Genomic DNA, 23,738 nt, shown 5'->3' with positions numbered 1-23,738 from the left:
AAGAGGAAGAAAGTGAGAGAGCTGGGATCAGGGGGTCCATGAGTAGAGACTCATCAGACAACTTCACTGTTTACAAAGGGCTGTATATATACCCCAGTCTACATGAGAACAAGCAGCAACATGCAGTTAACTATCAGCATTACTCATAGTCTAAGGAATTCAAAAAATCTTATCTCAAGGTACAAAGTCTAAGTGTTCAATTTACTACAAAAGGCATGTGCTCATCTTTTCTTTCAGCCTTTAACAGCTTCCTCCTGTTTGCTGGGAACTATTTATTACCACATTCCTTTGGTTGCAAGCATAGCCATGGAAACAGCATGTCTCTCCTTGTGGGACCACTGTGTCTCAGTTTCCAAAATTTCCCTCTTTGTTTTATTATTTGTTTGTTTGTTTAGTTATTCTCTCCCCTTCCCCGCATGCCATTTTCTGTTCTCTGTGTCTATTTGCTGCATCTTATTTGTCCACTTCTGTTGTTGTCAGTGGCACCAGGAATCTGTGTTTCTTTTTGTTGTGTCATCTTGTTGTGTCAGCTCTCCGTGTGTGTGACACCATTCCTGGGCAGGCTGTAATTTCTTTCACACTGGGCAGCTCTCCTTATGTGGTGCACTCCTTGCACATGGGGCTACCCTATGTGGGGGATACCCCTGCATGGCACGGCACTCCTTGTGTGCATCAGCACTGCACATGGGCCAGCTTCACATGGGTCAAGGAGGCCCGGGGCTTGAACCGTGGACCTCCCATGTAGTAGATGGACACCCTAACCACTGGACCAAGTCCACCTCCCCTGCTTTTTGTTTTACTTGAGGTGACCATGCCTGTCTTAGGTTGCCCTCCTCTTGAGAGTCTTACTCATCATTGACTACCCGCCAAGCTCTTCGACTTGGGGAGATTATTGAAGTGCTTTGGCTAGCACCAGATTATTTGCATGTCCCATGGCTGTTACACTTTGCAATTTTCTTTGAAAGCACTGTCCAGCACAGGCAAGAATCATGAGCAATAGAACAAATATGTTTAGCCCTGTTCCTAAAGCTGACAGGATATGCTGTGCCTTCCACCAATTAACTGGGTTAAATTTTGTAATATGTGAAATCATATCTGAGAAAATATTGTCCTTATCATTTGCTACATGAATTTGATTATGAGACATCTCTAATATTTTCCTTTGTACTTCAATTATTTCCAGAGAGATATTACTTTTATGGCCTAATAAATGATTCTTAATTTTTTCCATACTATATCTCATGTATTATATGCAAGCAGAGTTAAACAGAAATTACTTTCGTTCCAACCACATCTCAAACCCCTTAACAAATTAAAATTATACAATTGATTTCTAATATGTGACACAGCCGATTTGAAATAATTAACTCAATTATTTAACTGCCCAGAATCTATATGCTCTTGACTATGGCACAAATCACTAGCATTTTTATGCCAATTATGTACATATTGTTGTGTTCGTACTTTCATGTAAAGCTATCGCAGCAATAGCAGCAACTGTAATGATACCAATCATCCCCAAAATGCTTATAATAAGCAGTCCAATAAAGCATCTAGTCCATTTCAAGAATTCTTGTGCCATATGTAGCAATAACTGACTTTCAGGAAATGACTGCCAAATTCCACATCATTCTCTCAGGTATCCAGATGCCTTTTCTTCTTCTGGCCATCACTATTGTTTCTTCATTGATATTCACCTTTACAGTGGAGTCACTTTTGCCTTTTCTTAGGTTTCAGTGATAGGACCCTGGATCTTTACAAAGGTATCTGTGTCAACAGTCCTAAAAGGGATGTTAGTGGAGTGGGCAGGGACATGACAGCCACCTGTTACTACTAGCAAGTATCCCAGATGCTTTTTCATAATCTGAGGGGATTTACAACAGTCCATCATTTCTGTCTTGCTTTTAGTATTTGCAATACACCTATGGATAGGGATGGAAGTCTTTAGAGTGACCAGACACTATTGGCTTAAATCTTTCACTTTTAGAAGGACCTCCCATGCTGCACACAATGGCTTTTTTATATTGCACTTTTGGCCTCTTTCCAGAATTATAATTAAAATCCAAGAGATACTTGTTTAGAATTTTGCTTTTGCCACAAACTCCACCCAAAGCCAATATTGGTGCTTGCCACATCCAATTCATAGGCTAAGTTAATGTCCACAATTTACTTTCCTTTTATTATTATTTAAAGCAGATTGCTGGAGGTTTTCCTACTTCCATGAAGGACTTTTCCCTATTAATACATACAAAGGTTTTAATATTTGAGCTAAGTGAGGGATGAAAGATTTTCAGTTTTCCAACCATATTACAAACTACATTAACATGAGAAAACATTGTACTTTATCAATTACAGCAGAGGTTATAGTTTTGTTTTACCCAACTAAACAACAATGAGGAATTCATTAGAGCAGCAGGGACCTCACAGTCTATCCCAACTGTCTGCCCACCCCAGGCTCTCAAGATAAGATACCATTGTTTCTGCTGTTTCTTTTAATTTTTAAAAAAGGATTACTTATTAACATAATGTCATTCAGTAGCATTTTTCAGCCACAGATTTCTTCTGCACAGCCAGATTCTTTGCCACAAGGCCAGGGCAGATGGTTGGGCTATATACACAGCCTTGGGGAGGCACTGCAAAAGTCTATTGTTGACTTTTCTACAGGTAGGAGAATGCAGGCTGACTTGACTTGCCTAAGGAAATACTAAAGAAAGTCTTAGCACATTTTAAAACAAAGTGATAATGGCATAGTTGGATATTAATTTTTTGCAACAAACTAGCAATATTTGGTCTTGCTCCATACTACCATGGTATTACTTCAATTTATGATAAGAAGTTGTTTCTATGATACACACCTTTTTATATTAATTAAAGCCATAATTAATCATATTGTACTTTTGTTTAATATTATGTTGAAATATTGGTAAATTTATACACTCTTAAGCATTCATATGAACCTTTTACATATACAACTTTAGTTAACAGGGTTTAAAAATCCCATTAATTTTATAACACTTTTAAACACCTTCCATTAAATTTATAACATATTAAATGAACTCAACTATTTAATTTTTCTTTCAAGGTAAAAAAACAAATCTCTTGTAATTAGTTTGGAATAAAAGCTACTTTTCAGGAAAGCAGGTTTGAAAATTAATTTCATTAAAAGAGATGAGACCTTTTTTTCTTTGAACACTGAGGAAATGATGAGGTTAAAGCACAAGAAGCTATTTTGATAAAACAGACTTCCTTCGTATACTGATTATTCAAGATGAAAACTTTTTATAAACTTTTACCAAAACAGGCTAATGACTTGAGAGACTTTGAGAAAGAAGAAAATTTTAACTTTACATTAGTATACTACTTGATACTAAACTTTTTAAAACTTTATAGACAGACCCATCAAATCTTGCTTAACTTTAACCATAAAAATTTCTTTTCCATTAATTGTCTACACTTTCAGTATTCATTCAGGTTTTGTCACACATTTATTCTTTCCTAATAATCATTTTTCTTAGGACAAAATCATCTCCTGTTTCCTTGACAAATAAAAACACTTTCCATATATCCCACATACATAAATTACCAAAACAATTTTGGAAACTTTTCAGGCAAATTTTTAAAAAATATAATTACTATCAACACTAAACAAACTTGTTAAAATAATGAACTTTTCTTCATTTTAAATACTTAGTAGCATGTAATACCAGAAATAGTCTTTTAAAAGCAGGTTGGCAGGGGAGGCTGGCTGCCAACAAGTTTTCTTGTTAGAAAATTACCTTTTATTATTACTATCAATTCAGGTTTTGTTTAATAATGACTTTTTGCAATTATCCATTTAAGTACCTTAATTTAAACAATGCTTTGTTAAATTTCTTATAATTATTTGTAACCATTTAGACTATAATTATATTATTTTAAGACAAATTTTACCTTCACAGAACACATTCCCTTACCCAAAGTTACTACAATACCCTTTATAACTTACTACATGCATTCAAGTTCCGTTCTGCGTATGTTCTTTCTGATTTTATGAAGACCAGCTGTCTTATTTTAGGACAAAATACACTTTTTTAAACAAACATATCAACTTTTAGTTAGCACTTCTACAAAATTTTACTTTTCAAAATGTTTATTCAAGTTTTACATCCTTTATTTTGTGAATAAAAGTAAACTATTCATTTCAACTTAGGCAAGAACCATTTTTTTATGAAGAGACACAGCAATTTCATTAATTAAGACTTACAATTTTTTATCATTGTAGAGATCCCATTAACATTTAAACTTAAGTATTAATATAAGCACTTATTTAATTTTGTGCCATTTGAATAGAACTCTTAGGAATTTTTATTTATTAATTTATATCACCATCCAGAGGTATCAAAATATAAACTGACATTGAACAAACAAACACAAAACAATTACAACACATTAATAGAAACATACAGTTTACAATTGACTCATAATTCTTACTTCCTTACTTTTTTGGTATAGTTGTTTTTAAGTTCTCCATCATAGCACATTAGATTTTACTGTTTGTAAGATTTTTTCTGGAATCCATGTTGCCTGTAACATGCAAGCTTGTGCTTGGAAACATTTTTATTAGTTATCAGCAATCAGTTAAGATAACTTGAGCAGCATAAATGTAGTTAAGCTCTTATTTAGCAGTTTAGAACACACATTTCTTGGATTACTACTCTGTAAGACTATACTGAGACTTGAAGTTCAGGAGTAAACTATTGATTTAAAACCAAAAATTCCTTTTAACACCTTTATAAAAATTTTGGAATAGTTTTGTTATTTTGGCTAAATAGGCCAAATCAGAATTAGCATGGAAACAAAACAGGACACTAATGTTGCTATGTTTATCTCCTTTTCCAGGAGTTTAATTCCATTAACACTCACTAACCCACAACTACATTATTATGTAGACAGCAGGGGTTTACAGAGTTGCTGCCAGAATAATTTCCTTATCTTAGTTAACACTTTAACAGAGAGTTTTCTTACAAGCCTGATTTCACTAATAAGGACTTTATTTAGTATTTTTATCTGTTTTAAATTTTCCCATAGTTTAAAAGGTATTGGTTCATGATGGAACTCAGTTCCTCCCTGAGGATTATTAGCATCTGATGGAGTTGGTCATGATATAACCAGAAAAGCTGATAAGAATTGCATGGCCTCCAGATCCCCTTGTCAAGATCCTTGCAATAAAAAGCATATGAAGGTTGTTTGAGGAGTGAGGTTGGAAACAACTATCTTTTTTTTTTATCATACGGCAATTGTTTATTTTTTGTCTTTATATTTTTAATATTACATTAAAAAAATATGAGGTTCCCATATACCCCTGCCCCCCTCAGCCCACACCACCACCCCATAGCAACGATCTCCTCCATCATCATGAAACATTCATTATATTTGGTGAATACGTCTCTGAGCACTGCTGCACATCATGGTCAAAGGTGCACATCATAGCCCACACTCAACCACTTTCCATTCAGTAGGCCATGGGAGGACATACAATATCCGGTAACTGTCCCTGCAGCATCACCCAGGACAACTCTGAGTCCTGAAAATGCCTACACATCTTATCTCTTCCTCCTATTCCCCACATCCAGCAGCTACCATGGCCACTTTCTCCACACCAATGTCACATTTTCTTAGATTACTAATCATTATAGTTCATGAATAGAATATCAGTAAGTCCACTCTAATCCATATTCTATTCCTGCATCCTGTAGATCTTGGAATGGTTGTGCCCACTCCACATTTATATCCAGACGGGGCTTAGATTCCACAAGGATGCTGGATGCAATTCTCCTGCTTTCAGTTGTAGGCACTCTTGGCTCCATGGTGTGGTGGTTGACCTTCTTCAACTCCAAGTTAGCTGAGTGGGGTATGTCCAATAAACCAGAGTGTAGGAGTAGAAGTCTGTTGAGGTTCAGGGTCTGGCTATCATATGGTCAGTCCAGAGATTCACATCCCCTGGGTATATATTAAACCCCAGCATCAACTACATTTCTGGTAAAATTAACAGGAGAGGCTTGTGAAAAAAGATCACATCTGAGTCCAGCTCCATCACACAGAAACACAAACCCCAAAGAAGGGCCAACTGACATGGCATGGAACTCCATCTGCCATGGCCATAGAACCTGTGGGTCTCTGTAGCCCTCAGGAGAACCAGTACCCAGGGTTGTATCTACTTTGTCTCTGGGACTCTGCTGAGGTGTGCATAAAGGCAAACCCTCTGATAACCTCCTGTCTCTTTTTTGGAGACTCATAGTCATATAAACTCATTTGTACTTTCCATTTCCCCCTTGATTCAGGTCAAAAAGCATTTTTAACTCCTGGTATTTTATGTAGACTGAGATATTCTGCTGGTCCAAGTTGACCCTTTTATTCAAGGTCATTTTCTAGTTACATCATCAACTGGTACTTGGGAGTAATCCCTTGGCACCAGGGAGGCTCACCCCCGGGAGTCATGTCCCATGCTGGGGGGAAGGCAATGCATTTACATGCTGATTTTGGCTTCAAGACTGGCCACATTTGAGCAACACGGAGGCTCTCAGGAGGTAACACTTAGGCACCCTGCAGCTCTAGGCCTTTTTCTTATTTCAGGTGCACAGGCTCACAAGCATAGTCATTAGTATCAAGGGCTCATTGTTGGACCTTCATTCTTTTTTGGTGTTGCCATTGCACTTGGGGGATTGTTGCTGTTCCTTTAGGGACTGTAACAGAGCTCCCCTGGCTAGGAACTCAGCACTCCCTCAGTTGTTGTTTTTAATTGTATCCACTATGAAAATATCCAAACATTTTTATGTACCCTGGATATATGCCCTGTAGAACTCCCTGCCAACCATGTGTCCCCTGTCAATAACATCCCACACCAGTGTTTCTCTGCTGCCATTGTTGAACCTCTCTGTGATCCAAAACTTCCTGAAAAGTGAAGCCCAATATATTGCCAGGTTCCCTTAATAGTAAAATGGAATATAGCAATGAGTTTAAAGGATAGATATAGAATACATATTAATTTGGAAAAATTACAGTAAAAATAAATAGGGGTATCAAAAAATTTAAAAATGCAAAAGCTTTGTTTTGGATGTTTTGCCTTCCATCACTGCAATAAGTGTTGCCCTGTATGCAAATTGTCAAGGCAACTACTTGCATCATTTCCTCAGTGTCTACGTCCTATCTTTTTCTTTTCTTTTTCCTAATTATTAAGCTTATCTTCACAAGAGTGTTAGATCACAGTAATTCATATATACAATATACAGTACTCTCACATAGCCAACATAAAACCTTTTCCCTTCCACAGCAATAATCTTTTTACATATTCATACTATATTTACTGAAACTGATGTACAGATATTGAGACAATAGCTTTCAAAAAAGGTAACGTTTGTGTTTTCATTGTGGTTTATATTTTAGATGATACAATTTTCTAAATGTTTAGTTATCTATGTTTTATGTTATGCTTTATATTTTAGCCTAGCAGCCCCTATATTTTTTTGGTGTAATTTTACATGTCTTGTATCCATCCTTGCATACTCTTGTGAAACAATTCTATTGCCCACACAGTTACATTGGTTCCATCTATTCCCCCTCCCCTTAGGGCCCACAGTGACAGTCAATCTTCATTGCTTGCAGGGCCATGTTCAGAGATACTTGCAACAGTGTTGAGGGCTTGACATGCTCATCTGCCCTAATGCCCTGGGAACCACCATTTCTCTTGAGAGATACAGTTCCCTCTATTTGATGGCCTCAGTCCTCCCAAGGATATGGGTATACCTTCACTCTCATTATATGGGTCTCTATTCAATAATATAACCCACTATGGCAAAATGAGCATCCACATATTCCCTAGGAGGCTGTCCTGCATCAGATTATCCCCTTTAAGCATTTGAACAGGTAACTTTCCTTATTATATTTTTGAAAAGGTTTTCTCAGCATTATACTCTCAACAAGATACCTGACAATCTCCTATGTTCGTATGTTTCCCCACCCTCCACCCCCCTATTTCTTGGGCAATATTACCCATCCTCCCATCCCTAACCCCCCTAAAGACCACAAAGCCCCACCCAAAGGTAACCCTATGCCCCCCTTTTATCCCTTCCTTGTACAAATACTTACCTCCAACTTATCATAGATTTCACCCATGTAGGTGTCAGCTCGCAACCTTCCTCTACCCCCCAATTTCCTGTAAGCTTATCATCCAGGCCCTAGCTCTCTAAGGCAGCTTGGTTTACTTATTTCATATCATTGAGGTAATGTAGTATTTGTCCTTCAATGCCTCAAAATAAGGTTCTCAAGATTCATCCATGTTATCACGTGTGCTTGTAGTGTATTTGTTTTTAAAGCTGAGTAGTATTCCATTGTATGTATATACCACATTTTATTTATCCATTCATCTGTTGATGGGCATTTGGGTTGATTCCAACTTTTGGCAATAGTGAAGAATGCTGCTATGAATATTGGTGTGCATATATCAGTTTGTGTCCTTGTTTTCAGTTCTATTGGGTATATCCCCAGCAGTGGAATTGCTAGGTCATATGGCAAATCTATGACTAGTTTTTTGAGAAACTGCAAAACTGTCCTCCAGAATGGTTGGGTCCTTCTGCATTCCCACCAGCAGTGGATGAGTGTTCCCATTCCTCTACATCCTCTCCAGCATTTGCAGTCTTCTGTTTTTTCATAGCTGCCAATCTTATGGGAGTAAGATGGTATCTCATTGTAGTTTTGATTTGCATTTCAATGATAGCTAGAGATTTGGAGCATTTTTTCATGTGCTTTTTAGCCATTTGTATTTCTTCTTTGGAGAAGTGTCTGTTTAAATCTTTTCCCCATTTTTTAAGTGGGTTGTTTATCTTTCTATTTTCAAGATATAGGAGTTCTTTATATATGCGGGTTATACATCTCCTATCAGATATATGGTTACCAAATATTTTCTCCCATTGTGTAGGCTCTCTTTTCACTTTCTTGACAAACTACTTTGAGGTGAAGAAGGCTTTAATTTTGAGGAAGTCCCATTTATCTATTTGTTCTTTTGCTGCTCATGCTTTTGGTGTGAAGTTCATGAAGTCATTTCCTATTACAAGGTCTTGTATATGCTTCCTTACACTGCTTTCCAAAGTCTTTATGGTCTTGGCTCTAATATTTAGGTCTTTGATCCATCTTGAGTTGATTTTTGTATAAGGCATGAGTTGGTAATCCTCTTTCATTCTTTTACATATGGATATCCAGTTCTCCAGGCACCATTTTTTGAATAGGCCATTCTCTCCCAGTTGAGAAGGTTTGGTGGTTTTATTGAATATTACATGACTATATATATGAGGATCTCTATCAGCTCTCAATTCAGTTCCATTTGTCTGTGTGTCTCTTCTTGTGCCAATACCATGCTTTTTCTCTACTGTAGCTTTTTAGTATGTTTTGAAGTCAGGTAGTGTGATTCCTCCAATTTTGTTTTTCTTTTTTCTTTTTTTTAATTTTAAGATACTTTTATTTTTAAAACAGGTCACAACATTAAGCTTTTGGTCCCTTCTGCTGTTATAGAAGCTACAAATGCTTGCTCAGCAGGTGAGAGACATCCCTTAGAAGTATGTTAGAAAGTGAATAAAAATCCATATAAAACAAATAATCAAGTAGTTTCCATAGGAACACAGATAAGTGTAACCCCATCTCCTAGTCTTCCTTATCACTGTATCTGTGCCAATCCTACTCTTACAAGGACATTTCAAAACTAGAAGTAATTAAGTTAAATGCCCCCCCCAATTCCCTCCATTCAAGCTAAACTCACAGTTAGCCATTACAAAAATGGTATTTACACATTAATACTAGCTGGAGCACAAGTGGCTGGGTGGCACTTCATCCCATTTTCCCAAGCACAGGAAAAAGGCAGAGCACTGGTGTCTTGCTCCTCTACTTTGGGTGGAAACCTCCGGCTCTCAATTTGTTGCATGACTTGCCATGCAGGACCTGACATCACATAGTAGATGGGTGGCCTCTGGAACCCATTGAAAGTGGAAGCAGTAGCCACAGTGTAAGCACCCATGTTCTCAAACAGCATCCAGTCACCCACGTGCATTTCCGGCAGGCCACTGCACTCAATGATCCAATCAAAGCCATCACACGTGGGTCCCCATATGCTAGATGAGTAATACTTCTCATCTGGTTTGGATCTCTTCTGAAGAAGAGGCTTCACATGTGCACGATCATAAAGGATACAATTAAATGATCCATATACTCCGTCATTCACATAATACATAAAGGTTTGTTCACTCGATTCATCTTCATCGTCAGAGCCTGTCTGTTCCTTAAATACAATTTTTTTTGGCAATGATATTCACTGCAAGTGTGAAAGCTGAAGAAACATAATATCGGCCTGGTTCAGCTATGATTCTCACTCCAGAATCTAATGGGAAATACTTGTCTAATGCTGGATTAATGACACTGATTATCTCTTCAAATTTAAGCTTCACATCATCAGATCTGGGAAAGCCACCACCAATATCAAGCAGATACATGCTGAAACCAACCTCAGCTCCCATGTCAAAGACACAGCAGGCATCAGAGATGGCCTGCACAAAAGTTTCAGGATCGTACAGCCACTTCCCCACATGGAAGCTGACATCAATGACATCTATATTGAGCTCTTTAGCCCATTCCAAAAGAAGCCTGCTGGTTTTGTGTGTGGCTCCAAATTTAACACTGAGGTGACAGACTGCTTTGGAGTCATCAGTGGCAATCCACAAAACCAACTTTGCCTTTGGATGTGCCCTGGCCACTTTCATCAACTCAACCTCACTGTCAAAAGTCATCATCTCAACTCCATTATTGGCGGCATACTTAATTTGAGACACTTGTTTACAAGGGTTTGCATAGATTATCCACTCTGGCAGCACCCCAAGACTCTGCACCAACTGGATTTCAGTCTTTCTGGCACAATCAAATCCTGTCCCTATGGAAGCCAGGGTCTTCACTATGGCTTTACTGTCATTACATTTGACTGCATAGAAGGGGGTGACATGAGGAAGAACTTTTAATCATCTCAGATGTTTCTTTAGAATGTCTCCAAGGTCTGCAACATAGAAGGCATCTTTATCATCATCAGAAGAAACTTCATTAATTTTTTGGTCCAGAATGTCCTTGGCAGTAAAACTTTCATCAAGGAAATGGCAGTCAAACTCCTCATTACTGAAGTTGTTTATGGTTTGTTGATGTTCCACTGAAACACAACAAAATGGAAAACTAAGAGATGGAATTTAAGGAGATTTCTTCCAGCTTTTCAGGAAGGCAATTCTCCAGGAATTCCAAATCTTGCTGACTTATAAGACTTGTGCCCTTGATGCAGCAGTGGAGATGATTTCCTAGCGCTTGGGTGCTGGGGCCATCCCCTGAGGCAGTCCTGCAGCTCACACTGCTGCTGCCACCACTGCCCACCTCGCTCCCTCCCGCTGGAGGACCGCTGGTCCGAGGGGGTGCCAGAGCTGCTGGGAGAGGGTGGTCAGCGGCAGGGCTGCAGGGGCCTGACATATTTTTCTTTTTCAATATGTCTTTAGCTATTCGGGGCCTCTTTCCTTTCCAAATAAATTTCATAGTGAGTTTTTCTAATTCCTTAAAGAATGCTGTGTTGACTTTTATTGGGATTGCATTGAATGTGTAGATCAGTTTTGGTAGGATAGACATCTTGATAATATTTAGTCTTCCTATCCATGAACAGGGAATATTCTTCCATTTATTTAGGTCTTCTTTGATTTCCTTGAACAGTTTTATGTATTTTTCTGTGTATAAGTTTTTTACATCTTTAGTTAAATTTATTCCCAGGCATTTGATTTTTTTATTTACTATTGTAAATGGTATTTGTTTCTTGATTTCCTCCTGAGCTTGCTCATTATTTGTGTATAGAAATACTGATTTTTGCACATTCATCCTATAACCTGCGACTTCACTAAACTCATTTATGAGTTCTAGAAGCCTTGTTGTAGACCTCTCAGGGTTTTCTATGTATAGGAGCATGTCATCTGCAAATAATGAAATTTTGACTTCTTCCTTTCCAATTTGAATGCCTTTTATACCTGATTCTTGCCTCAGTGCTCGAGTAAGTACTTCTAAGACAATGTTAAATAGAAGGGGTGAGAATGGGCATCCTTGTCTTGTTCCTGATCTTATTGGGAAGGATTTTAGGATTTCACCATTGTAAAAGATGTTGGCTGTGGGTTTTTCATATATACCCTTTATCATGTTCAAAAAATTTCCTTGTATTCTGATCTTTTGCAGTGTTTTTATCAAGAAAGGGTACTGTATTTTGTCAAATGCTTTTTCTGCATCTATAGATATAATCGTGATTTTTTCCCTTTAATCTGTTTATATAGTGTATTACATGGATTGATTTGCTTATGTTGAACCATCCTTGCATACCTGGAATGAATCCCACTTGGTTATGGTATATAATTTGCTTAATGTGCTATTGAATACAGTTAGCAACTATTTTGTTGAGGATTATTGCATCTAGGTTCATTAGAGAAATTGGTCTGTAATTTTCCTTACTTGTGGTGTCTTTGGCTTTGCTACTAGGGTAATGTTGGCATCATAGAATGAGTTAGGTAATGCTCCTACTGTTTTGATTTTTTGGAATAGTTTCAGCAGGATTGCTGTTAGTTCTTTCCGGAATGTTTTATAGAATTCACCTGTGAAGCCGTCTGGCCCTGGGCTCTTCTTAGTTGGGAGGTTTTCAATGACTGATTCTATCTCTTTACTTGTGATTGGTTTGTTGAGATCATCAATTTCTTCTTTCATCAATATAGGCTGTTTATGTGTTTCTAGGAATTTCTCCATTTCCTCTGAATTGTCATTTTTGTTGGAATATAGTTTTTCAAAGTATCCTCTCATGATAGTCTTTATTTCTGTGGGGTCAATGGTGATATCTCCCTTCTCATTTCTTATTTTGTGTATTTGCATCTTCTCTCTCTTTTTCTTTGTTAGTCTTGCTAAGGGTTTGTCAATTTTATTGATCTTCTCAAAGAACCAGCTTCTTGGTTTTGTTTATCTTTTCAAGTGCTTTCCTATTTTCTATTTCATTTAGTTCTACTCTTATCTTTGTTCTTTCTTTCTTTCTTCTTAATGCTGGGTTACTTTGTTTTATTTTTTAGTAATTTCTCCACATGTGCAGTTAGTTCTTCAATTTTTGCTCTTTCTTCTTTTTTGATTGCGACAGCTTGCTCGGGTGGTAGAGGTGGAGTCTGGCTGCGGACGAGGGGTCGGTCCATCTCTGGACAAGGGGTCGGTCCCGCTTGAGATGAGGGGTCGGTCCCACTTGGGATGAGGGGTCGGTCCGGCAGCAGACGAGGGATCGGTCTCACAAGGGGTTGCACGGTTCGGCTGACGGGGTCGCCCGGCGAAGCCAGCGACGAAGGGGTCGCCTGGAGAAGCCGGCGATGAAGGGGTCGCCCGGAGAAGCAGGCGACAAACTGGGGACAAGGGAGGCCAGGCCCTTATCGGGGGCTCTCAGGACTGGAGGGCGCACGGCAGAAGAACTACCGCGGAGACAAGGTAAACACGCAAGTCCACTTTACTGAGGGAGAGGCAACAGTTTTATAGGGGCTGGGGAAGGCTGATTGGTCGAAGCCATGCCCTGTTCTGATTGGTTGCTGGCGAAAGGTCAGTGGGCGGTACTGGATGGGGGAGGGGTGGTGGTTAGGGATTGGCTGTCACTGTTGCTGGGGGAAGGGGCAGGGTTTAGGGATTGGTGGCTGCTGTTGCTGGGGTGGAGGGCAGACTTGAGTTTCCCGCCCACGCCTGGCTGTTGCTGCTGTCGGGGGAGGGAAAAGGGCAGACTGGATTTTTCCACCCACGCCTGGCTGTTGCTGCTGTCGGGGGAGGGGAAAAGGGCAGACTGGAATTTTCCGCCCTGCGCCTGCGCAGGGAGAAGGAAGAAGAAGGGTGCCGCCCCACAGGCATCATGTGGCGCCATCCGGGAGAAGGGGCAGCCGCGGATGCATGGCTGCCAAGAAGGGGAGACCCGAGGGCACTCTGCACCCATGCCGAGCTTCCTTCAGGGGTGGCGGTGAGTCCAACCAGCCACCCTATTATGGGGGCAGCAGCTTGTCCTGCCATGGCTGCTCCCCCGCCAGGCCAGCAAACCACACTTCAGCCCGAGGGGTGACCGCATTTGATGTATGAATTTATGGCTATAAATTTCCCTCTCAGTACTGCTTTTGCTGCATCCCATAAGTTTTGTATGTTGTGTTATCATTTTCATTAGTTTCAAGGTAGTTACTAATTTCTTTTGAGATTTCCTCTTTGACCCACTGTTTTTCTAAGAGTGTACTGTTTAATTTCCAAATGTTGGTGTAAAATCTGGCCCTCTGTCCCTTGCAGATTTCCAGCTTCACTCCATTGTGGTCAGAGATATTATTTTTTATGATTTTGATGTTTCTGAATTCATTGAGCCTTTCTTTGTGGCCTAGCATATGGTCTATCTTGGAGAATGATCCATGTGCACTTGAGAAAAATGTATATCCTGCTGTATTCGGGTGTAATGATCTGTATATGTCTATTTGATCCAACTCCTCTAATATACTGTTTAAAGTTTTTGTTTCTTTAGTGCTTCTCTTTTGAGATGTTCTATCCAAAGTTGATAGTGGTGTATTAAAATCTCCCACTATAATTGTAGAGGCATCTACTCTTTCACTTAGTTTTTCCAGTGTTTGCCTCATGTATTTGGAGGCACCCTTGTTAGGAGCATAAATATTTATGATTGTTCTTTCTTCTTGAGAGATTGTCCCTTTCACTAATATGTAGTAGCCTTCTTTGTCTCTCACAATTGTTTCACATTTAAAGTCTATTTTGTCTGATGTTAATATAGCTACTCCTGCCCTTTTTTGGTTATTGTTTGCTTGTAAAATTGTTTTCCAACCATTCACTTTCAACCTCCATGGATCCCTGGGTCTAAGATGTGTTTCTTGTAGACAGCATATAGATGGGTCATAGTTCCTTATCCACTCTCCAGTCTGAATCTTTTGATAGGTGAGTTTAATCCATTGACATTCAGTATCATTACTTTCAAGGAATTATTTATGTTAGCCATATTTTGATTGGACTTGTGTTTGTCATATTTTGTTTGTTTGTTTGTTTTCTACTCTTTTTGTCTTTTTTTGTTGCTCTTACACTCTCCTCCAACTCTGCCTCTCCTCTTTTTTCCTTTCTTCCTGCAGAACTCCCTTTATTATTTCTTGAAGGGCAGGGTGTTTGTTGGCATAACTTTCAGTTTCTGTTTATCTGTGAATATTTGAACTCTCCATCATTTTTGAATGCTAGTTTAGCTGGGTAGAGTATTCTTGGTTGGATTTTTTTTTTCTTTTAGTACGTTGACTATATCATCCTACTGCCTTATTGCCTCCATGGTTTCAGATGAGAAAGCAGCACTTAATCTTATGGAGCTTCCCTTGTGTGTGATAGTTTTCTTTTCTCTTGCTGCTTTTAGAATTTTTTCTTTGTCTTGAGCATTGGATAATTTGACAAGTATATGTCTTGAGGTGGGCCTGTTGGGATTTATGATGTTTGGGGTGCGTTGTGCTTCCTGGACATGTACATCCATCTCTCTCAGTAGATTTGGGAAGTTTTCAGCCATTATTTCCTCCAACAGCCCTTCTGTCCCCTTTCCCTTCTCTTCTCCTCCTGGGATGCCTATAATACATATGTTTGTGCATTTTGCATTGTCATTCAGGTCCCTAAGTCCTAGTTGGATTGTTTCTATCTTTTTATCGATCAGTTCTACTATCTGTTTGATTTCAGATGTACTGTCTTCCATGTCACTAATTCTCTCCTCTGCCTCTTCTGATCTGCTGCTATTTGCTGCAAGTGTATTTTTGATTTCTTGAACTGTGATGTTCATTCCCATCATATCTGTTATCTTTTTGCAAGTGTCTGCAATTTCCTCTTCAAGTGTTTCCTTCTTATTGTTAATCTCTTCCTTTACTTCAATAAGTTGGTCTCTAATATATGTTTTGAGATCTTTAATTACTTGTCCGATGTTCTGCTCCCCTTCCTGGTTTTTAGTTTCTTCATTGGATTCAGCCATGTTTTCCTGATTATTGGTTTGGTTTGTGGTTTTTTGTTGCTGTCTGGTCATCATTTTATCTTGATGGGTTTAATCAATTTCTTAGCTTCTTTGTCTAGTCTTGGGGATTAATTAGTTGTTCTTGCATAAGTGTTAGGTCTTTTCTTTGTCACTTTGTTCTTCTTACTCTATTTTCTTGTTGCTGGCTAAGTTCACTTTGAAGGAAAATATTAGGGCCAGGGAAAGCAAAATGAGTAAGAAAAGAAAATGTGTAAAGTAGTATTGGTAATAAATGTTAACAGAGCAACAATGTGAGATCTGGGAAAATGGATATTAGACTCATGTAAGTTGTGTAGAGTTATAGCGGTAAGTAGAGTACCTATAATGAGACAGTCAACTGAATATGGGAGGAATATTGTATGAATTAAAAAGCCAGTGTTTTGCTCCTACACTTTGATTTATTGGACTTACCCCACTCAGCTAACATCGAGTTGAAGAAGGTCAACCACCACACCATGGAGCCTATAGTGTCTACAACTGAAAGCAGGAGGAGTGCATCCAGTATCCATGTGGAATCTAAGCCCCCACTTGTGCAATGGTTGTGCAATGGACACAACCAATCCAATGTCCACAGAGAAAATGTGGAGTGGGTGTGGGAAGGGTAGCCATAGTGGCTACTGGGTTTGGGGAATGGGAGGAAGAGATGAGATGTGGAGGTGTTTTCGGGATGAGGAGCTGTCCTGGGTGGTGCTTCACAGACAATTACGGAACATTGTAGAGCCCCCCAGGGCCCACTGGATGGAACATGGGAGAGTGTGGGCTATGATGTGGACCATTGACTAGGGGTGCAGTGATACTCAGAGATGTACTTACCAGGTGCAATGGATGTGTCACAATGAGGGAAGAGAGTGTTGCTGTGGGGGGAGTGGGGGGTGCGGGCGGTGGGGTTGAATGGGACCTCATATTTTTTTAATGTAATTTTTAAAAATAAATAAGTAATTTAAATTTTAAAAAAAGAAGACATAGTTAAAAAAATATTTTAATTAAAAAAAAAAAGCCAGTGTTTTAATGAGAGAGGGAAAGAGAAAAGAAAGACAATAATATCAAGAGTGGATAAAAGACAGAAAACAGAACAAAGGTTTTAGAAATTAAAAGTCAGACAATTTGGGGGCCAAAGAAAGGGAGGTGGAATGTAAGAGAGACAGTAGATGATGGAGGATAACAAGATGTGGGAGAAAGGGGATAGTGTAGGTGGCCAAAATCAATTCACACAGAAAAGAGGAAATGGAGGTTGAGGAAACATAGCAAATATGAAGCACTCCCTGCAGCTTCTATTATATAAATTAAATATAATAAAATAAGAAGAAAAAGAGAGAAAAGAAAAAAGAGGAAAAAAGAGGGTGGGCAAAGAAAAGGGAGGGAAACAAGCAAGAAAAAGAAAAGGAGAAGAAAAACTAAATAAGCAAAAAAGGACTTTGGGGGAGAAAATGGGAGAAAAGACCAGGAGATAATACAATATTAGCAAGTAAGACAAAGAAAAAAGAAGAAGAAAAAAAAAAACAGATGCTGAGGGCTAGGATAATCAAAGACCTCCGTGGACCTCATTGCGTGGTGAATTCAGGGATGGGAAGTCTTTGATATTGCAGACTCAAAGTGTGTGAGTCTCTGGAGTGTGGGCCACCAGGGTTTAGGGGACACAGACCTGGGAACCATGCATCCAGTTAACAGGGGGCCTGGGAGCACTGCAGCACAACACAGCCTTCAGGGATTCCTGCAGCTGGGCACTAGCCCTAGGGGGAGGGGCCCCACCTTCAAACTCTGACCTCTGTGTCACAAACCCAATATTCCACCTCTCACAAGAATCTCTTCTGTCACTGTCTCACCAAATCGACATCCAGACACCTCCTGCCCTGCAAGCCCCTGAAACAGCCTGCTGGGTGCACTGCTGCACTACAAAGAGTTCAGGGACCACCCCAGAGAGGCTGCCAGCTATAGATGGAAGGGTTCCTCCTAAAACTTCTGACCTCCATGTCAGAAACCGAAAGTTCCACCTCTTGCAAGAATCTCTTCTGTCACTTTCTCACCAAATCAACATTCAGACACCTCCTGCCCTGCAAGCCGCCAAAACAGTCTGCTCAGGTTTGGGAACACCCCACACAACAAAGATCCCAGGGATCACCATGGCCCAGCCGCCAGCCCTAGGGGGAGGGGCTCCAGCCAGAACCTTTGACCTCTGAATCAGAAACCCAAAATTCCACCTCTTGCAAGAATGTCCTCCGTCACTGTCTCACCAAATCGACTTCCAGACACCTCCCACCCTGCAAGCCCCCAAAATAGCCTGCTCAAGGCTTGGGAACTCCTCAGCAAAGCAAAGCCTCCAGGAATCACTGCCACTGGGCTGCCAGCCCCAGGGGGAAGGGTCCCACTCACAACCCTGACCTCCGTGAAAGAGACCCAAAATTCTACCTCTTCCAAGAATCTCCTCTGTCGCTGTTCCACCAAATCAACGTCCAGACACCTCCTTTCCTTCAAACACCCAAAACAGCCTGGTCCAGCAGGACTCCAACCCTACTCAGCCACTTCTTTGCAGGAGAGATTATAAGGTACACTCACTCAGACACCATCTTGCCTCCTACCCACAACTATCTTTTTAACATAGGGCAAAGCATCTGCCATATCTGAAAAGATTCCAGGTGCTGATGCTGGGGCAGCCATAATTGCTGGCTCAACAGGTGCATTAGGTTGAACTGGATATAAGCTAGGATAAAGACCTGGATAATATATGGAGACTGGATATTTCATTAGAGTAGATAGTTATTTTCTCAACTATAAAAGGGTTAGTACTAGGACTAGGCATAAAGCCAGGAGACTCTCCCCTGCCTTTTGGCTCAGGATTTATTTATTTCAAATGGCCCTCCACTTTCTGTTTGTCTACGGGTTTTGAAAATATAGTAATTTCTTCTTTGTCATCTCCTCTGATTATAAAGGATCTAAGATGGTGTAGAACTCGGTTACCCGCTGGGGTGAGGACGATGGAGATAAACACACTCCGGAGACTGGTTCAGGACATGAATCCACTTTATTGCGCAGCATCAGTGGCTTATATAGAATGAATGGTGGGGTGTTAGTTAGCTATTGGCGCTAGCACAGTGTTGCTCTTTTTGTAATTTTTTAATTGGACTGTATGCCAACAGACGGAGGCAGGAGGGTGGTGCTTGATTGCTTCCGCTCTCTGCCGGTGCACCATCTTTAGGGTGTGCCCTAAAGCGTGTATGCCTGAGAGTTATCTTATCTGGCAGTACACAGCGCAGTGAGTCTGAAGGTCTCAGCAGCTCTACCCACAAGGTGGCAGTAATTCGCTGGCACAAAGCTCACACAGATAAAAGGAATGGATTCCCCTCTTTGATATGCTCTCTGTAAAGCTTTCATTACACATCTCCACTGTTTCAAATTTAAAACATTATGCCCCTGAGGCTGAAACCAACCACAATGCTTTTGTATTAAAGCAAACAATTCAACTAACTTACAACTTTTTACAGGCACCCCACTAGCTTTCAACAAAGTTTTTAACACTTGCAAATATTCTTCCACACTTCCCATTTGAATACCCATTACCCTGATGACTTCGTGGAAATGTTACTTACCTAAAAGAAGACTTGAGTCACACTGCATTGGACGTCATTCATGACCCTCATAGGAGTCCTTTCCATGGGTCCCAATACTGTTTTGGAAGACTAACTTCTTTGGGCCCTGCATTGGGCACCATTTGTTGGAGATTTGGGCCTGAAGGTTATTGGGAATGAAAGAAAGAGAAAAAGAAAAATGAAAGAAAGAGAAAGAAGAGAGAGAGCTGGGATCAGGGGGTCTGTGAGTAGAGACTCATCAGACAACTTTTTGTTTACAAGGCACTCGATATATACCCCAGTCTACATGAGAACAAGCAGCAACATGCAGTTAACTATCAGCATTACTCATAGTCTAAGGAATTTTTAAAAAATCTTAAGGTACAAAGTCTAAGTATTCAATTTACTACAAAAGGTATGTGCTCATCTTTTCTTTTAGTCTTTAACAGCTTCCTCCTGTTTACTGGGAACTCTTTATTACCACATTCCTTAGGTTGCAAGCATAGCCATGGAAACAGCATGTCTCTCCTTGTGAGACCACTGTGCTTCAGTGTCCAAAGGGGAAAAGCTATAGAATATTCCAGTCTATAATTGGATGCAGAAGTTATACCATACTCAGCCATGAAAGGATAGTAGCTGAGGTTGCAACATTACATGAGGTGTCAGCTGACTTGGGCAGGGGCATTCTTTTTAGTTAATAGCACTCATGATTTGCTGGTTGCTAATCTCAAGAAAAACCTAGCATATGTCAACTCACAGACTGACCTTTTTTGAAATCATACTGCTCACTCCTTAAAATATCCAAATCCTCTACTGTGATACTTTAAATCCAGTACTCTGTTGTCCATGCCTGGAAAAGATGATTCTCAAGATTGTGAGGTTCCTGTTTCTCAATTATTATCCCCAGGACCAGATTTACCAAAAATAAAGCCAAACAAAGCAAAATACACACACAAAACGAAACAAACAACAACATAAAAATCCTTGCTAAACCTGGCTTAGATCATATTTTAAGATGTGTCTTACCATAAAACAGAAACAGATAATTATGAGGCAGACTATGAAGTAACCACCACAGTAGAAGCAATTACTGGCCAACAAGCCCCTAGTCTCACCATACCATAGTGACCTGTGGTAAAACTTTTAAATAGAGGGAGTCATTTTGTAGTGGAGAAATTCGGATATGTGCGGTATCGAAGGCCAGGACACGAGAATACCGAGAAGGAAGTTGGTTTATTTTGACCAGCCGGGCTCAGTGGACTCTTGTCCTAATAAAAACCGAGCCCCGAACAGCCTTTTCCAGACCCTTTTATACAGAGGATATAGGATTAGGAAGACTAACAGTGATGGTAAACAGACCTTTGGTTAGGTTCTTCAGTGTTTGATCTTAGTATCAGATAGGTTATTTCCTCCAGGTGAGTTACATATTCTCCACATCCAAGCCAGTTTGGATTAGCATAGCTCCACATCGTCTGGAGGCAGCCCTGAATACACACTCAGTCTCACATCCCTTCTGAACATTCAAAGACTGTAGGGCCTATATTACTTATCTGGCCATCTTGGAGACTAGGTACTCTTGGAAATAATTTTGATTTAATGCACAGGCTATATCAATTTAGCTAAAAGAAAATCACAATATTTGTACTGACCATAGATATGTGTTTGGAGTAATTCATGATTTTGGAAGTTTATGAAAATGAACAGACTCCCTGAAGTCATTAGGAACCAAATAAAAAATGGTAAATATCTGAAATAATAGACATATTTCTATCACCTAAGGAAAAGGTAAAACAAAGAAAAAATGCTGTGATAAAAAATGGAAGCTCACACTCACAAAAATTAGAAGAAAAATGCCAACCCAGCAGCTCAACAATATGTGGAGACAGCAAAACATTTTCCTTGTATAATGTCCCTCATAAGCCCTCTTCAAATGAGTTAGCTCACAGTTAGGAATGTGTTTTTGTATTTGAAAAAGAAAAATAGAGTCAGTAGGGTCACCAATTAAATTCTGGGGATAGAATCTAGGAAGTGCTGGATAGTGCCCTGTTTGCTCGAGAGTCCCTAGAAGGAACTACATGTGAGAACTCCATGAAATTACCCATTACAGAATGCAAAAAATGAAAAAGGACAAGGAGATATATTGGTGGGCAGTCTTTGATAAGGTACTTTAAAAAATCTGTAACCAGATTCATACATGACAGGCTTGTAATCTAGGCAAAAATTTATTAATGTATATATCTCCTTAAACTTAACCTCCACAACTGGCCTATTTGAACATCAGCTGAAGGGCTTTACCAGCCAGTTCTTTCAATGGATTATAATTATATATAGTTTATGGCTTACAGGTATTAAGAATGGGTTGAGGCATTCTCTTGTCAAAATAAGAATGCTTTTACTGTAGGGGAAAAAATAAAATGGTTTTCCAAAACAGGGAGTACCCTTCGAACTCTCAAGCAAGCTTCAAACTCACTTCACTGGAAAGGTTATAAAAAAAGTCAATGAACATTTATGTAATCTAAGTATCTTTTAAAAAATATATATATATATATTTAAAGTTTGTGTCAAGTGGTTCCCAGCCAGCAAATCATCCATTGCCCATACCATCCAACACCTATGGTAAGGTAGAATAAATCCATGAGATATATAAATTAAAGTTTAAATATTGACTCACTGGTGCTGTCTTGGCCAAAACATTCCCTTTGGTCCTCAAGGCCCTGAGGTCTATGCCATCAGGCAAACACCACTGATCCCACAAGAGATAATTATAGGGCAGCCCATGTATGGGGAACAGTTCACTAGAGAGGATCGGTAACAGTTTGATGCTGGATGGATCCCAGAGAATCATGTCCTTAGAGCCAATCCATTCCTGTGGGAGTGGACCTATTGTAAATGGGACTTTTTGATTAGATTACTTCTGTAAGGCATGCCCCAGAGTGGGACTTAATCCTCTTACTAGAGTCCATATGGAAAGAGACAGACACAGGTGTTCAGAGTGAAATGCTCAGAACCTGAGAGAGAAAGCAGAAACTGAAAGCAACAGAGTTCAGAGGAGAAAGCAGAGATTGACAGATGACACCATGTACCTTCCCATATGACAGAAGAGTCCAGGATCACCCACAGCTGATCTTTGAGGAGAGAGCATTGCCAGATGTCTTGATTTGGACTCTTTTCTCAGCTTCACAACTGTAAGCTTGCAAGTCAATAAACTCCCTTTGGAAAAGCCAGCTCATTTGGGGAAATATTGTTTTCATCAGCCTTGGTTAACTAAAACAGGATCCAATGGTAGTGAGTTGAGGTTTTTCAGTATTGTAGGAAATCAGTGGAATATCCTCAGGGATATATATTTTTTAAGTTGCTGAAGATTTACTGACCCTCTACCACCAAAAGACAACATCCCACCACCTGCAAACTGATGACATTATATTCTGGAAAAGAAAACAATGAAAAACCAATCTCTGACGTACTTGAAATAAACTTATCAGGTGTTAATAACTTCACATATAGCTGTCAAATTAGAAGGAAATGAGACGAGTACAACACATGCAGCTAAAACTGATGTCACTTCCAAGGTGGGTATATGAAATGGTATATGATCCAAAATTAAAATTAACCAAAATAATCCAGAAGCAGTTGACACTGTGTGCGTATCTGAAGTGGACAGGTACTGCCAAGATCATGGAACAAGAACATATTCAACCAAGTGTTTTGTAGATTATGGGGAAGTTTTTTCAGTGATGAGGTACAAACCCAGATACCCAGCAAGACTGCATGAAATGAGTTTCATAACATCAATGAATCTGGAGTGGGAGAATGGAGAATCTTGGCATGGCAGGTCCCAGCTTACATAACCTAGGTTCCTGTGAGGGTTCATGGAAGGGCAGGTTGGAGCACATGTTTATTCCAGGCTCTTGTCTTTACTGTGACCCAGATGGGAAGGATCCAATGGATCCTGGGCCTGGCAGTTTCACAATATATGGTACAAGATGCAGATGTGACTAAGGCCATGTGGAGAAGCTGAGAGCAGCTTCTTATCATCCAAGTCATATGGAAATTGATGCCTTGCAAAT

General features: G+C 39.7%; 1 pseudogene; it reads right to left on the bottom strand.

Annotated features, from left to right (window-relative positions):
* Nucleotides 1-9,811: 9,811 nt before the first annotated feature.
* LOC101444529 (ornithine decarboxylase pseudogene) lies at nt 9,812-10,944 on the bottom strand (annotated as a pseudogene).
* Between the last annotated feature and the right edge of the window lie 12,794 nt (nt 10,945-23,738).

This window comes from Dasypus novemcinctus, chromosome 23, assembly GCF_030445035.2.
Source record: "Dasypus novemcinctus isolate mDasNov1 chromosome 23, mDasNov1.1.hap2, whole genome shotgun sequence".
In the NCBI taxonomy this organism is placed as follows: Eukaryota; Metazoa; Chordata; class Mammalia; order Cingulata; family Dasypodidae; genus Dasypus; species Dasypus novemcinctus.
Note: the sequence above shows the minus strand (reverse complement) of the source record. Positions and strands in the feature narration are given on the sequence as shown.